Source organism: Lepisma saccharinum, chromosome 7 (assembly GCF_977018435.1).
Source record: "Lepisma saccharinum chromosome 7, izLepSacc3.1, whole genome shotgun sequence".
Lineage (NCBI taxonomy): Eukaryota > Metazoa > Arthropoda > Insecta > Zygentoma > Lepismatidae > Lepisma > Lepisma saccharinum.
This window is the reverse complement of record NC_139235.1, coordinates 7821840-7837859: the sequence shown is the minus strand read 5'-3', so window position 1 is coordinate 7837859 and position 16020 is coordinate 7821840. Positions and strand designations below refer to the sequence as shown.

General features: G+C 39.6%; 1 protein-coding gene across 2 annotated transcripts in view; it reads right to left on the bottom strand.

Moving 5' to 3' along the window:
- LOC145990122 (uncharacterized) overlaps positions 1 to 12683 on the bottom strand; it is a 45045-nt gene extending 32362 nt beyond the window's left edge. For both annotated transcript variants that reach the window (XM_083125780.1, XM_083125779.1), the window contains exon 1: positions 12571 to 12683. The gene's annotated coding sequence lies outside the window, so the exon portion shown is untranslated. The remainder of the gene's footprint in view (positions 1 to 12570) is intronic.
- Between the last annotated feature and the right edge of the window lie 3337 nt (positions 12684 to 16020).

Sequence of the window (16020 nt, the reverse complement as noted above, 5' to 3'; positions counted from 1 at the left end):
CAACATGGCGAAAGGTAATAACTTAGCAAAGGGCGCCTTGGAATTAAAAGAAAATTATACTTCGTATCAGTTGCTGATGTGTGAGGAGAACTTTTCATATTCCTTCTTCCAAATTCGAACAATTTCTCACCTAGGAAAAATCCTAACATAGAAAATATTCTAGTGTTTTATGGGGAAAAAACCACTCTTGCCTCACGACTGCCATCTGTTGTTGTTTTTTTGCATACTATTTATCTTCTTCCATAGTTGATAATAGAAGAGAAGAGAAATTTTGTTGTAAATAGGATTCTTTTCATTTCGTTAGGAACCAATATAGTTGAAAATGTCACTTTTCTTTCATGAAACCCTTGAAAATTATTTTTAATGCACTTTAGATTGTCTACGTAGTCTATGTAAACTACAACACAATGTAATCTACGCGTAGATTACGTGTAGACAACGCATGTAGACGTAAACGTATAGTCTACGGCACATCACTGAATAAAAATGAAAAGATTTTGCTGCAGTACAAAATAAAAGTCGAGTGAAAATGGAAGTAAGAATGAATCCACTTCGAAAATGATATATTTCTTTAAAACGCAAAAATATGCTGAATATGACCGAAAATCCATCAAAATATGATCTATAACGTAGAAATGGCCAAATATGCCAAAATATGCCCTTAAAAAGCTCCTTAATTCAATTAGTTTCTTCACAATATGTATGTCTATATATTTAGGGAACACATTACCCTTACCAAAGAAAATATGCTAAATCATGAAAATCCTACCCCTATTGATGGTTTTCGAAACTTCAAAAAAAATCACGGCCGGGGATGAAGTTGGTTCTAGTGTATGGGGAGGACTTAGACCCTCTTGACAGCCGTCTGGCTAAGCTGCAGGCGCGCTTCCATTACTACCACACAAATTCCTATTTCTCCTGCCAAAATCCACGTGTTCCTGGAAATATCGCTTGGAGGGACACGAGAGATTCAGGTATCATAAAATAAATTGCAAAGTTTTGTGCCTTTTGCTACATTATTGACTTAACAAGACACAAATAGGAAATTCGATATAAATACACATAGGCTAATCAAGAGTTTGAGTTTAAGTCCACTATATGCACAGAAACACTAATCGGGACTGAACCTACTGGTTAAAGTGGGATCCGAACCATTTATGCCTCCACAGGGTATCGAAGCTGATAATCAAGAACGAAGAAGCTACAGCTCAGAATAGGAAGTGAAACGTTGTGTGGTGTGTAAGGGATGACCCTTAAATGCCAACCTCACTTCCACGCATTTCATTCTGGGCTGAATTTTGCAGAGTAACGATGGCTCTCGAGCCAGCATAATCCTCTGCGAGTGTTGTGTGCTGTCCATGTGTGTTTGTGAGTGTTCATTCATGCTCGTCTTTGCGATTAGTAGAGGCACATATTTTTTGGTAAACAAAAAAGCAAAATTTCAGTAAAAAAAGCAGTCGATTTCGGGTTCAAAAGTGGTAAATAAAATAAAATTTCGGTGTTATAGCGGTGAATAATCACATCAAAAGTGCTATACAAAATGACATTTTGGTTTTAAAATTGTGAATATAATCCTAAATTTGATTTAAAAACTGCACTTATTACACAAAATAAACTTATCCCTTCTAATAGCACATTTATGTAGTTACCAGAGTGTTAAGTCTATTCCTGTGTAAAGGAGTCCATTCTTGCTTCTCAAATATTTACAGCAGAATTAATCAATTTTCCGTGAATTGCGTAACTCACAGGATACTTCAGACTTCGGAAAGTGTCGCGTCGGTATATAAACGGTAAATTTCGTGTTTAAGAGTCAATTTCGCATTATTTAGTGACAAAACAGGGTAGAAAAATGCACCTCAGACCTTTAAGAAACATGAAAAATGAACATTACAGCATGTTATTTCATATTTCGTGTTTTCGTCAAAAACGAAATTTGAAATCCTCTAGCGATTAGGCAAAAGTTTCAGAAGAATGAAATAAAAATAAACCCTTCCAGTACTCGAAAGAGGGCGGGGTTTGGCAGTTGAGAAAATTTCCATAAAGCATCCCAGAAGCTACAATGTGTAGCAGAAGTCTGTGGAACAACGACGCACATAACGGCAGAGAAGGGAAGAAAGCGAGTGCGCGGAGCGAAACGGTGCACGCTGCTTCAAACAGCTAGTAGCTGCACATACTGCACTGGCTCCATGTTAACCATACAAGGATGTCCCTTTCTATCTTCAAACTCAATCAAGCACGCCCAGCTAGGAATTTACACCTCGAGCTGGGAATTAGTTAATCAATCAAGAATCGCTGTGCAATGTGCCTCAAGCGGGTATCGAACCTGGCACTCTTTTATTGCAAGACTACAGCAAATTTATAAGCATGTATAAGAGAATTGTATAACTGATAATCCTGATCCGGGAAACATAAACCAACCTCCGTGATAACACAGCGCACTACAAAGTCAGGGGGCCCGGGTTCGAATCTCGGCCCGGGAATGGGTGTTATTTGTTAGTGTCACTTCATCAATTTCATCTTCATCGTCGCGATTTACCAAATGTGGCAGAAATGCTAGGGTAATTAATAATAATATACGTAAATAAAAAAAGGGAAGGGGGCGAAGCATCTTAAGAATAGCGAGGAATGCAAACAAGAAAAAGGAAAACAGAGAAGAGGAAGAGGAAGGGATTATCTACGAAGTGAAATGTAAAGAATGTCAGTGTGTGTGTACATAGGAGAAACGAAAAAGAGTCTGAATGACAGGTTGAAACAACATTGGGATGATGTACGACTTAAGTGAGAGAGAAATGCGATATTTATACACACGAGATGAGGCTAAGCAGATAGGACGGGAGAAGAGAGTACTAGAGTGCGCGTCAAGTCTCCTGCATATGACCTTGAACGGCTGAACAGCACCAGCGAATCACAGACGTGCGGCGTTGCCTAGTTCCGTGACAAGGCGTTTCGCTCAACCACGCTGTCTCTTTTCCGTGTAAGATTTCGACATGGCACCGCTGCAGTGCGCTGCTATTGGCTATCGCCATATACATGAGATTTGACGCGCACTCTAGTGAGAAAATGGAAGGAGGCCAAGGAAATGGAGAAGAAGACACAATGAACTGGAATGGGGGACTGAAGATAAACAAAGAATGGAAGAAGGTGTTAGAAAGAGTGGAAAGGACAAGAGCGAAGGAGGAGAGAAGAAGGAAGAAGAATGAAGAAAGAAAGGAAAAAGAGCGTGAGATAAAGAGTCCAACCACTTTCCAGATGATAGGAAATGTTTAGCTAAATCGCCTGTCAGGTGAAAGTACAGTTGACAAGGGAAGGCCACCTGCTGGAATGTTCCAGAAGAAACAACTTTCTAATAATCTTGTGTCTGGAGCGAGTGATTTTTGTGTATATATATCGTCCTTTTTTGTACCTTGTTACATTTGTACTTGGTACAGAGTCTGAAGAAGACCTTGCTAGAAGGTTGAAACGTTACGTTTAGGTTATGTTTTAAAATAAAATAAATTTCTGCCTTGGTCAGCATATTGAGTTTTTCATATCATGGAAACAAGGCTAAATGGTGTTATAACGTAAATAAATATAAATATATCTAAAATATTTTAAAAAATTTAGTGCTTAGCTCCTAAGCTACCGTACGTCACTGCGGGTACTTCACTGATTAAACCAATGCTATTCTTTGTCCAGTGAAGACCTGTTTACGATACATTCGCTTTCTGTGGTGGCAAGTGAGATCAATATCTGAACGCCGGAAACAACATGTCGCGGTTGTTTCGTGACAATCGGGCTGCACACATCGCGACGGACGATGATCGCGTGTCTGAAGAGGAAAGGGGTAGACCCGCAATTACAATGGGCACAGCGGAGGCATTAGGGGTTCCCGGAAGCACGTGACTGTTCGGTTGCAAAGTTAAAAGACTCGGGCACGATTCGTGGCTTCCACTTTGAGGAATTCGTTAGTCACGAGAATCATCCGAACAAGATCTCACGTTCTAATTTTTCAATCTTCAACTTCAAACATGTGATCGTAATCATTCATGGACGTTCCCATTCAGGCACGTATCTAGAAATATATTTCGGGGGGGGGGGAAGAGTCTGATTTGAGTAATTGCTTAAAGTCTACTTTATGCACAGATAGGCTAATCGGGACTAGACCTACAGTTGCAAGTGGCATACGATGAATGAGCAAAGTGTCTCCACCAGGTATCGAACCCGAGACCCCTTGATTACAAAGCGATGGGAAAAGTCCGAACTAATTATCTAAAAAATAACATAATAATAACAACAAATAATGATAAAATAATATAAATGTTTGATTTGAATTTGAATTTGAAATTAAAATTTTGGGTGCGTCAGAACGTAGGCTATTTTGCACCCGTCACTTTATACGGGGTCCAGCCCCTTACCATAACTAAAATAGCGTAACTGTAATGTCGTAACTAAAACATTAAAATGTTCTGACCGGTTAAAAGCAGAGGCTGTTAAGAGGCACTCAGCACACTTAAGGACAAAACACAGGACAACACACAGACTGGCCATAGGGCCAGTCGCCAGAGCCTCGTTCGTCTGCAAAATTCAGTCCAGGGTGTACTACGTGGAACGTCGCCCCTTACACCCCAATATAAATGTTTAAATAAATACTTTAATATAAACTCTAGGGGGTAAAGGCGGCCAGGGGTGTGGTGCTGATCACATCACCCCCAGCTTGGCCGAGATCAAGAAAGTGTGGGGTCCTAACCCAACACCCCTATACACCTCCTATACGCCTTCATGGTGTGGTGCAAAGCACAGGGGAGCACTTTACCTTTTTTACTTTTATAATATAATCTATAGGTCTGTGCATAATATGTAAATTAATTCTATATTTTTATTATTACATGAATAGGTAAAAAGACGGTATAAGAATAGGGATGCAAGAGCAGGCGTTGTTTATCTAGCTTACGTGTAGTTAAGTTGCCAAATTTGCATAACATCGACTGTCCTGGCAAGGAAATTAATGTCGAATAGATAAAGAATTGAATATTTATTGAATAACACAAAAGGATGTTACGTCCAGTTGACGAGAAGTAAAGTTTCTGATTAATATTTTATGCATATTACAGTATTATAAATAGAAGTGTGCATAAATCTTCTCAGGCACTGTCAATTCCTTGCCTTCCAGTAAGTTTGGCGAAAATAAATAACCCTTGATTGTACAACAAATGCTAGACAAGTATATTTTCGTTATGTAATTTTAGTACTTGGTAAGTCTTTGGGGGAGGGGGTCCGGACCCCTTGGACCCTCCCCAAATACGTCATTGGTTCGCAGAATTATTTCCAGGGATGGGAAAGAAATGCATTTTCTCTGTAGGAGGGGAGGGGGGCGTTATGAGTTAGTGAAATATTTGGAAACGAAGCTACGAAGTAGAGATATTTAGGACATGAAACATACAATCTATGTTGCGAAAGTGTCTAAACCACGCAGCTAAGCTCCGGTGGCAGAAGCGTAAACTGCAACTGTAACTTAAATGAGCTTGGATCAGGGGTGCCCACGGGGGGGAATGGCACAGACTGCACCATCGAAATTTTTTGGGGGGATTTTTTCCATAATGTAATATAAAATTCAACATTTATATATTTTTCCAAAATAAATGTAAAGACGTTTGCACCTTAGGTACACCATATTTAATCCATTAGATGAAGAAGATGAGGTATTTAGAGGTAGCGATGACAACAGGTGGGTTTGTGGACTCACGTTATGTCCAAGCAACTTACTTTTTTGGGGGGGAAGATTTTTTGTGATGGAATTTTGGTGTGAAACAGTACAGCATTTGTTGCAAGTTGAATTACGTTATTAACTATCCATTGCTGTTACATAAATAGAAAATTCTAGACTGCGAAGGAAATTCTAACGGGTAATATTATTATTAAGGGAGGGGGGGATATTCAACACTTGCACATTGGGTGTTAAATCGACACGTAGATTCAGGTGGGGATTGAGTAATTAAACGTTGGGGGAGGGGGAGGCAATATCCGACTATTGAATGTCAGTGTTAAATCTTAGATTATCCTGGGAATTTTAGTTAGGGGGCTGAGCATTCAATTTGGAGGGATATCCAACTCTTGTGTATTAATATTACGCCTGAGATTATAGCGGAAAATGTGGTTTGGGGACGGAGAATTTTTTTCTTTTGGAGGGGGTAATATCTATCAACAATAAGTCCAACATTTTGGTTGGAGGATTGAAGATTAAATTTGAGGGAAGGAGATATGGAGCTCTTAATAAAGTGCAAAATCTTAGATTGTCAAGGAATTTCTTTAGGGTTCGGACATTAGATTTGTGAATTACATTTAGCGATATGGTATGCGCACTTTTCGGCGCCGAACATGGGAAAAGAGAAGCTGAAAAAGAGTAAATATCAAGGGATCCAATGAAAGTATTGACGTCCCATTAAATTAATATTCTTGCAAGCCTGAAAAGAAATGTACATTTTTTGGTTGCTTCGCTCTAAATATTGCGTTACAAAAATTGCGTGTCTGGCATTTTCATGAGACGAGACATAAACGATATTCTCGATATCTATTAATACAATATAATTTCTTAAAATATAATGTTTAGTGTTAGTATAAGGTTTAATTTAAAGCAGGTGAGTCATTTTGATGATATGGTTCTATAACAATATGATTGTATTATTGATTCCCTGTAGGCTATGCTGCACCATGGAATAGTAAATTATGTTATTTCATTTTAACGTACGTACTGGAAACTACAGTTTGAAAATCGATTATATTCGCATATAGGCCCCTTATTCAGTTCAGGAGGAGAGCCCCCAAAGCAAGTATCGCCCGCCACTGACTAGTTAGGATGACAAATGCCCGAAATTTTTAGGTGTATTCTCAATACGATCTTCAAGTAAACGTGCAGTTCCTCCTTTGTTTTAAATAAAAATTTTGTGGTGCGTCAGCCCTTGGTTATTTGCACCCGTTACAATATACGTGGCTCATCCCCTTACCGTAACTGAAATCAACATCTATCTCTGGAAAGTAAAAGCTCTTTACAGAGGTTAAATGCTGAGGCAGTAAAGGGCGCTCAGAACATGTAAGGATATAACACAGGACAACACACAACCCTACAGATGATATCCTTAGCGTAGATCCAGACGCCAGAGCTCCGTTAGCCTGCATGATTGCAGTCACCGAGGTGTACTACATGCAAGCAAGGTTGACATTTGCGTGCTTTCTGAAAAGGTAGCTCCTTAAACAACCCAGTTTCTTGGACGTTAGAAAAATCGGAACCCTTATTTTCAGGCAACCCAAATTACACCAAAATAGAACGGGTTGCATATCTTTAAGGATAAAGCTTAATGCGGGTATAGCGAAATCTTTACTCTTGGAACTTTGCAATGTGACTATTGCTTTGCTGCACTCAATTAAATTGCATGAGTAGGTACACATTGAAAATTCTAGGATTAAAATATAATTCTCCTGTTATAAAATGATGTCAATACTAGTATGTGACTCAATTGTGTAATGTCATAAAGTGGTTGTGGACTAACTATTGGATTTTATGTCACTAAAGGAACGTTTCGACATTAATAAGAACGTGTATTAGCATTAGCCCTAGAACACTACCGCGTTCCAATATTACAGTGTAACTACCGCTACGTAAATTTTACGTACATGAAGGAATCTATTTTTAAAACAACCTCTACATCATGAAAACAAATTTCTATTCATTGTGAACATTATTTTGTTTATTTTTCCTTACATTGGAATTTTATTCTTCATTTTAAAATGTATAAGCATGGTTTTATTAAACATAGAATATTTTAAGAGAAGGTCTTGTTTGACAAGCCCATTCGTACATTAAGAATGAAGGCGAAAAGTTCGAACAATGAAAAGCAAACAATAATAATATTCATAACGCTGTAAATAAGGAAGAAATGTAATTTTTAAGTCTTGCAAGAAAATAGTGCATGCCTTTAAACTTTCGTTTTCAAAATCTAAGTATCCAAATCGAATTTACAAATGTCAAAATTACGTGAAAGATATTTCTGGTTTTACACAGATACGTAAAATTGACGTACAGTGCACAACATAACAAACCAAATCAAGACGATCAGAGCTTGCACCCTCCTTATGTGTTGCCTTATGTCCGACAGACAACTTGAGGCACTGCTAGGCAGAAGGGTGAGTGGGTGCGAGGTGGGAGGTAGGGGAGGAATTTGAGCGCAAAGCATACGTAAATTTTACGTACGGTAGTGTTCCACAAATTGGCTTCCCACAGGAGCAGTACGTTGGTGTCATCCTCCTGTTCTTGTAGTTGCAGAAACTGCAATACTTTCTGTTCCCTTGTGACGTGGCTGCTACTGTACTTGTGTCTTCCTTCCCCAGTACCTTCAAAAAGCATGAACTGAATTCGTGAGAATAGTCTCTTTTCTGAGTTGCCCTGATTGTTGTAGAAGTTGTGAGTGTGAATAATGTATCCATTGACCGCTGCTATGTTGATCATATTATAGAAAAATTAGATATTATAGAAAAATTCACGCAAATCTTACGTGAATACAAATGGCGTTATTACTACATGCACGTCAAAATTACGTGCAAGATTTTTCTTCTGTTACTATCGCTACGTATTATTGACGTACAGAGTCCCACATAACGCACAAACTAAGGACGTTCACTGCTTCCTCCCTCCTTACCACAGTGCTGCCACGCGCCTGACAGAATGATAGAGGAATACCATAGGCGGAGGGGTAGGTGGGTGCGATGTGGGAGGTAGGGGAGGCAAATGAGCGCGAAGCACACGTACATTTTACGTACGGTAGTGTTCTAGGGTTAGGGCGTCTGATTGCCACGCGGGAGACTCGAGTTCGATTCCCGGTGAGGGTGATCTAAGGTCGGAGTTTTCCCGGCCTTGTCCCCACATAAACCTGCTCCAGGGATCACCCAGCCTCACATCAATGGATACGTGGAGGCAACCCTACCCCCACATCCACTAAATACTTAAATTTGTAAAGGGAGCTTTACCTTTACCATTGTCTAGCGCTTTTAACTATACTTATTAGGGCATACTGATATGAACAAAGGATACAATTTCGAAACGAAAGAGTTTTATTTTTTTCCATTCTATCAGAGTACATCACCATAAAAATATTTTTGCGCTAGGACAATATCTTCTGTTGCGCAAATCGGAAATACCAAAAATATTGACAATTTGGAGGGTTTTGTGTAACGCAGACCTGGGCTTCGGGGCTCTAGGTTCGTCATATCGATTATTTTGTGTGTTCCAATGAACAAGGAAAGCTACCTGGCACCGTTCATCAAAAGAAAAGAAGCAGCAGGGCTAAAAACCGACGAAAAAATATTTAAAAACATGACATTTCGATTGTTGCGGGTTGCGCTGCTTCTCCTCCAGACGCTTCTCGGACATAGGCAAGGGGTTAGTGGCACGCACACAGAGCGTCGATATTCCAAATCAATCTTTGGTCCCATTTTGGCGACGCTATGGACACATGGGGACCTTAACCTCTGGTGTTACAAACAGCATTTCTGGGCCACCTTCGTCCAGAAGTTAGATCAAGCCGATGACATGTTGACAGTTAATAGCCACTCTGTTTCACGTAATGCGAAGTTACAATATTGTTTTTTTTTCTTCAAAATCGACAACGATGCATTGAAATCGAGAACTTTTGCACCAGCATCTAATACAAATGAAATTAATCTATATATATATGTATAAAAATGGATGTATGTATATATGTTTGTTCCGGCATAACTCTCGAACGTCTGGAGCAATTTCAACGAAACTTGGTACACATATGACTTACAATCTGGAAAGAAATACTGTGGGGGTAAGACACCCCTGCTATCCCTAAGGGTGGGGTGGGAAGGGGAGACATGTAAAAATAATAGAAAACGACCGATATTAGTGTGGAATCTATAGCTTTCGGGGTCTCTAAGATGAATAGTGACACTTCCAATGGCGTTCAATTTATTACTTCTTGCTCCTGGAGGTGAAACTAAAAATGTTATTTATAATCAAGTTTTCCTTTGTAATTTGTATACTGTACTTATACTCTTAAATACCTTTAAATAAAATTAGTTCCATTTTACACTATAGTTAGAATTCATTATTTTCCTGTCTGATAGAAGATTGGGATAAATAAATACCCGGGCAACGCCGGGTAATCAGATAGTCAATAATAAATTACCTGCTGATACAGTACTATCGTACTGTACTCAGGAATTTCGTAACAGCGGTGGTGAGAGGATTACTCTCACTCAAACAACCAACTCATAATTTTTACGGACATACGGATGTTCTGAATTCGAGTGCTGGGTGTCTGTTTCTTTTTTTTGTCAATTGTATACCTGTATAATCATCACTCGTCTATGTGACATACCTAAAGAGGTAAAGAAAAATAAAAGATGCCATAAATACACCCCTCTCCACTAAATATACCAAAATTTGTTTACTTATGAGTTATCCGCGGAAAAATGTCACTCACATGACAGTTAGCGTGCTTGTCGGGACTAAGAAGGGGCGGGAACATCGAATGCCTTTGTGAGATTTGCTACCGAGAATATGGAACACCCGCAAAGCCACGCACGATACAATATTATCTATTGAATGTGTGTGCCGTAAAACAAACATTTCCTATGTGGGAAATGGCCCTAGTAAACATACGTACGTGCATTGAGCAAACTTGCTATTCAAGTTCGCCATCGACAACACACATTACGCATTGCAGGAAAGCGCGTATTTCAGGATATAAGTGTCCCGTTCTTATTGTTGTGACTGTAAAGACAAAAACACACAAATACAGTAAAACCTCGTTAATCCAGACCCCGATAAGCCGGGCAGGCCAAAAGAAAAGCAGAATGCAAGTTTTTAAATGTGGCTAGAAGTCAACAAGAGAACTTCCCAAAGAAAAGGCAGTCAACCACTGATGAAATTATGTTTCCCGCAGACTTTGTACTGTACTGTATAGTGTATTTAGGCCTATGCCCTTTAAATACAACATAATAAACGGGTTTGGTTGCTATAAAAGGAGTTTTAATGCACTTTCTACTGTTCTTTTAGGTTATTTCAGTTAATCCGGACTTTCGTTAAACCGATCAACTTATCCCCCCATTAGTCCGGATTAACGAGGTTTTACTGTATTTGTTGTTTGGTTATTTAGCGTCGTTATTCTGACACTTGGCTAACTGCGGCGATGAGGATGAGTGATGATGTGATGAATTTGATGAATGGGGATACTCACAAAGAACAACTATGCCTAGGCTGGGATTCGAACCCTAGACGCCTGGCGTCGTAGCGTGGGGTGCTGACCACTCCGACAGGCAGAAGGTTACGATTAGCGGCATAATATCATGTGTGTGTATTCGACACCAGGCCTGGACATGGATGTTCTTTGTGATTGTCCTTTCATCAATCTTATCATTATCATGACGATTTGGCAAAAGTAGCAGAAGAAAGACTATAAGTAACAAAAATAGACATTTAAACACACACACACAGCACAGTGCTTAAATCCTGGAGAAAAGCTTCCTATGCCATTCAAATGGCAGTTTGCTATGTACACACTGATTGATGTACACTAAACCATAGGAGTTACTGAAAAGTATGCGATATATTCGTCTATCGATGACACAAAGATTACTAGTTTTTATTCTCAAAGCAAAAAGGGCGAACCGTTGTGAACTGTCACAAACAAGAATAAATACGTATATTGACATTTATGATCTTACAGAACCAAAATACGTTATTTGTATTCCAGTCGCCTTTGTACATTTCCTTTAGAGTGAATAATGATCGCGATGAACACACATACCCGGCTCAGACTATTAAGCTGAAATATTTTGGTCGCGGGAGCACGAGACGAACAATCAACGCGCTCCACCACCGAAACGGAAAAAAACAACAACAAAAAAGAACAATTCGATTCCGAGTAATAACAGTCTAGAAGCACAGAGGCTTGCTCAAATTATTTATCTCAATTTCGCAACTTTGCAGCAGTCCGGTACCGTCAAACAATGCTTTTGGTACTCAATACACCATAAAGTGCGCGCACAGGAAAGACTTCAGGTAATTCAAATTTTGAAATTGTAGCGTGATAACATGGCCTACGGATGCCGTAAAAGACAGCAGATTAAGTGCCTATGCACATTATCCTAGTGCTGAGGCTGCTTTATGAGAATTGTGTTAACTGGGGGAAAGCATCACCCCCACCTTTCCCCTACTTTAAGCACTGCTGCTGCCCCTCCCCACCTTGATGAAAAACCTACGTACGGCCTTGCCGCCAACGCTTTTTTCTTGTAGTAGCTGGGGGATATAGAACGACTGTCAAATCCTCCTAACGCAAGGGGTGTTGACGAAATACCGGAACAGCAATTTAAGATAAGAAAAGCTATGTAAACTTTCATGGACTATCCAATTCACACAACAGTATAATAAACAATCGTTGATAAAGTTGAAACATGCAAACTTTTCTCCGATTCCGAAACTACACACAAGAGTTTAAGACGAGCCGTTGCAGCTGGAAAATAAGTTAAATGAAGCGAGGAAGTTGGATTGAACAAATGACGCCAACAACTTACCACGTTTGTCCGCTTCTTGATATCTTTTTCACGGGACGTTCGGACGTTGCTCACTCATGTTCCGCTGTGGTATGTAGCCCGACGCACGCGCTTGTCACCCGCGCACCTGTTGTACGAGCATTCTTCGATTTCATAGTAGGCGGTGCGTGGTCGATTCTTCACGTTTTTGCTCATTTCCCCCTCACAACCCCATCCCTCAGTAGGTGGCGCTGCTTCCTTTAGCTCGAAGTAATTTGAACACGTCATCAATGATCAATTGCACAATTGAAGGTCAGTAACAGGCGCGTATCTAGAAATATATTTCGGGAGGGGTCTGAACCAAGTGTGTCACAATAATAATAATTGTAATTAATATTCCAATTATTAATAATAATTATCAGAATACGTGATTTAATTTTGTTAATATTATTATTATTATTACATGAACTGGGGAAAAGAAAGCATAGAAACATATATACTACAGATCGCTAAAATTAGTATAAAACAAGTATCCTGCCAAGAATATTAACGTAAAAGAATAAAAAATCTAATATTTATTGAATAACAAAAAAGGTTTATATGTCCAGTTGATGAAAGTGAAGTTCCTGATTAATATTTTATGCATATTATTGTAAGTAGTAGTATGTATAAACCTTTACCTACTGTTAATTCAAGGCCATATAATCCCAATCTAATTATTGAGTAAGTTCAGCGGAAATAAATAACTCTCGATTGTATAACATTCATTAAACAAGTATATTTTGTTTATTTAGTTTTAGTATTTGGGAAGTCTCTTGCTGGTTCAGACTCCCCTCTAAATATTCGCTTGATTAGTAACGAAGTATCCTACCCATCACTGCACCTCTGATTCGATGACAGAGCAGGGCTTAGAAAATGAGACACTCTGTGCGAACTCTATCCGCTACGCCCTTATGTTTTGAAAAGTTAAAATATAGACAACTTGCATTTCTCGTCAAATTCTATGCTACTAAAACCAGCACTGTTATTAATATTGCGTTGGTATTACCTTTTGTTACATACAAATACATAAATGCATACACAGTGGATTACAATCTGCCCAAGGGGGTCTGTGGAACAACGCTGCACATAACAGTAGAGAAGGCGAGGGGATGGAGCAAAGAAGTGCACGCTGCTTCTAACGGCTGGTAGCTGCAGCAACCCCTTTCCCTCTCATACATTGGTAGAACCCTCTCGAGTCACTTCGTGCCAACGAGCTATATATATATATATAAACACTAGAGAGGCAACGAGGCAGCCATCTTTGAAACAATTTGAGCGGGGAACAGGTAGCCCGTAAGTGGTCAGGCAGGCTGGCGTGGTGGCGCAGACGTTAACAAGCCGTAACCCATGCATTACAGCTAACTTGAAACTTAACAAGGAATACTTACACATTATAAATGATTTCTACTATCGTACAGATGAGTTGTTTACTTTTTTTTGCGAAAAGTTAGAGCTGTATAAACTGGTAATACAAAATTTGCACGCATATTGCCTCGTGGAACATTCCTTTTTTTTCACAGAAAGATAGCCCCTTCGTGACACAAAATAACTTGGAGAATTAAATACTTTCTTCCTTTGTGCTTATTCCACAAGGCTCCGATAAATATGTAACTGCAGTATCTTATCATAGCCGGTCCTAGGGAGGGGCACCTCGGGCCCCGCGCCAAATAAAATAACTGTTTACATCCAGTTTTTACGAGTTTATAGGACGCTGGTGCTTCCGATTAAGAAACTAATCTCATTTTTCTTGACTTCACGGATTCTTTCACAGACTTAAATATATCCAAAATCACTGAAATTATACTTCAAACAAAGAACTACATAAGATTCGTGTCCATATATACGAGGGTGGTTCAGCATGCTCCGCCCCTGACCCATTTCCAGTGATAGTAGAGACCTGTAATTTTATATGTAACATTGTTCATTCTTTAGACTAATATCCACAAAGTTTCAAGAATTTACAACAATTTCTCTTTTCGTTACACGTTGATGATCAGTAAGAAGTGTAGCCACATGTGAAACAATGGAAAAATCTGAGGTCCGAGCAGTGATAAAATATTTACTCAAGAAAAATCTAACACCGAAAGACATCCATGCAGATATGGTGGGAACTCTTGGAGACTCTAGCCTTTCATATGATCTAGTGAAGAGATGGTGCCGTGAATTTAAATGTGGTCGGCAGACCTGTGAAGATGAGCATGGTGGTGGCTCATCTGCAACGGTGACCACAGAAGAAATTATTACAAAAGTGCATGGCATGATTTTGGCAGACCGGCGAGTGACTGTCCGCCATATAGCAGACACATGTGGCATCTCAACTGGCAGTGTGCATTCAATTATTCATCATCATTTGTTAATGAAAAAAATCTCTGCACATTGGGGCCCGAGAATGCTGACGGTCAACCAAAAGAGGACACATTGTGTGACAAGTCAGAACCTGTTGCGGACAATAAAGGCTGACAAGCCAAAGTTTCTGAAGAGATTTGTTACAATGGATGAAACGTGGGTTCACCACTTCGATCCTGAAAGTAAACGCCAAAGCATGCAATGGAAACACCCCCATTCTCCACCCCCAAAGAAATTCAAGGTTCAACCATCAAAGGGCAAAGTGATGGCATCTGTGTTCTGGGATGCAGAAGGAATAGTTTTGATAGATTATCTCCAACAGGGAAAGACAATCACAGGTGTTTATTCTGCAACCCTAATTGAAGAATTACGTACTGCCATCAAGGAGAAACGCCGCGGAATGTTCGCCCGTGGTTTGTTGTGACAATGCTCCCGCCCACGCCTCCCAAGTTGCGGTGGCTGCAATTCATGCAACAGGGTTCGAAATTGTCCCTCATGCCCCTTATTCTTCAGATCTGGCCCCCAGTGACTTCCACCTGTTCCCGAACATGAAGAAACACCTTTGTTGAAAACATTTTGCCAGTGGTTTTGAGGTTATGGATGTTGTGAATGCTTGGTTGCAGGACCAACCAAAATATTTTTTTTCTGCTGGGATTGAAGCACTGGAAGGCCGATTGGAAAAGTGTGTTAATGTTGCAGGGGACTATGTTGAAAAGTGACAGTGATTTGGTTTTCCTACGAGGGTTCCTTCTATGTCAGGGGCGGAGTATGCTGAACCACCCTCGTATTAATAAAAAGTTGTTAATGTGTGCTATTCATTTAATTATAGAATGAAACCATGAAGTGAGATTATTATTATTTTTCCATGAAAGAGCGTTTCACAACAACGTCAAAATTCAATGCAAAGTAAACAAAAGAGAATTATGATAAACTGTTATTGGTTATGATCAAAAATTGCCACTTTGTATGTAGACAATGTAACCTGCAAGAAAAGGAATGCGAAATGCTGTTTTGAACGACACCTGTTTTTTTTTTAACAATGCCAACTTCCGTGGTGGCCCTGAGATTTGCGAGGTCCCAAACCCTATAACATTGTGTACATTT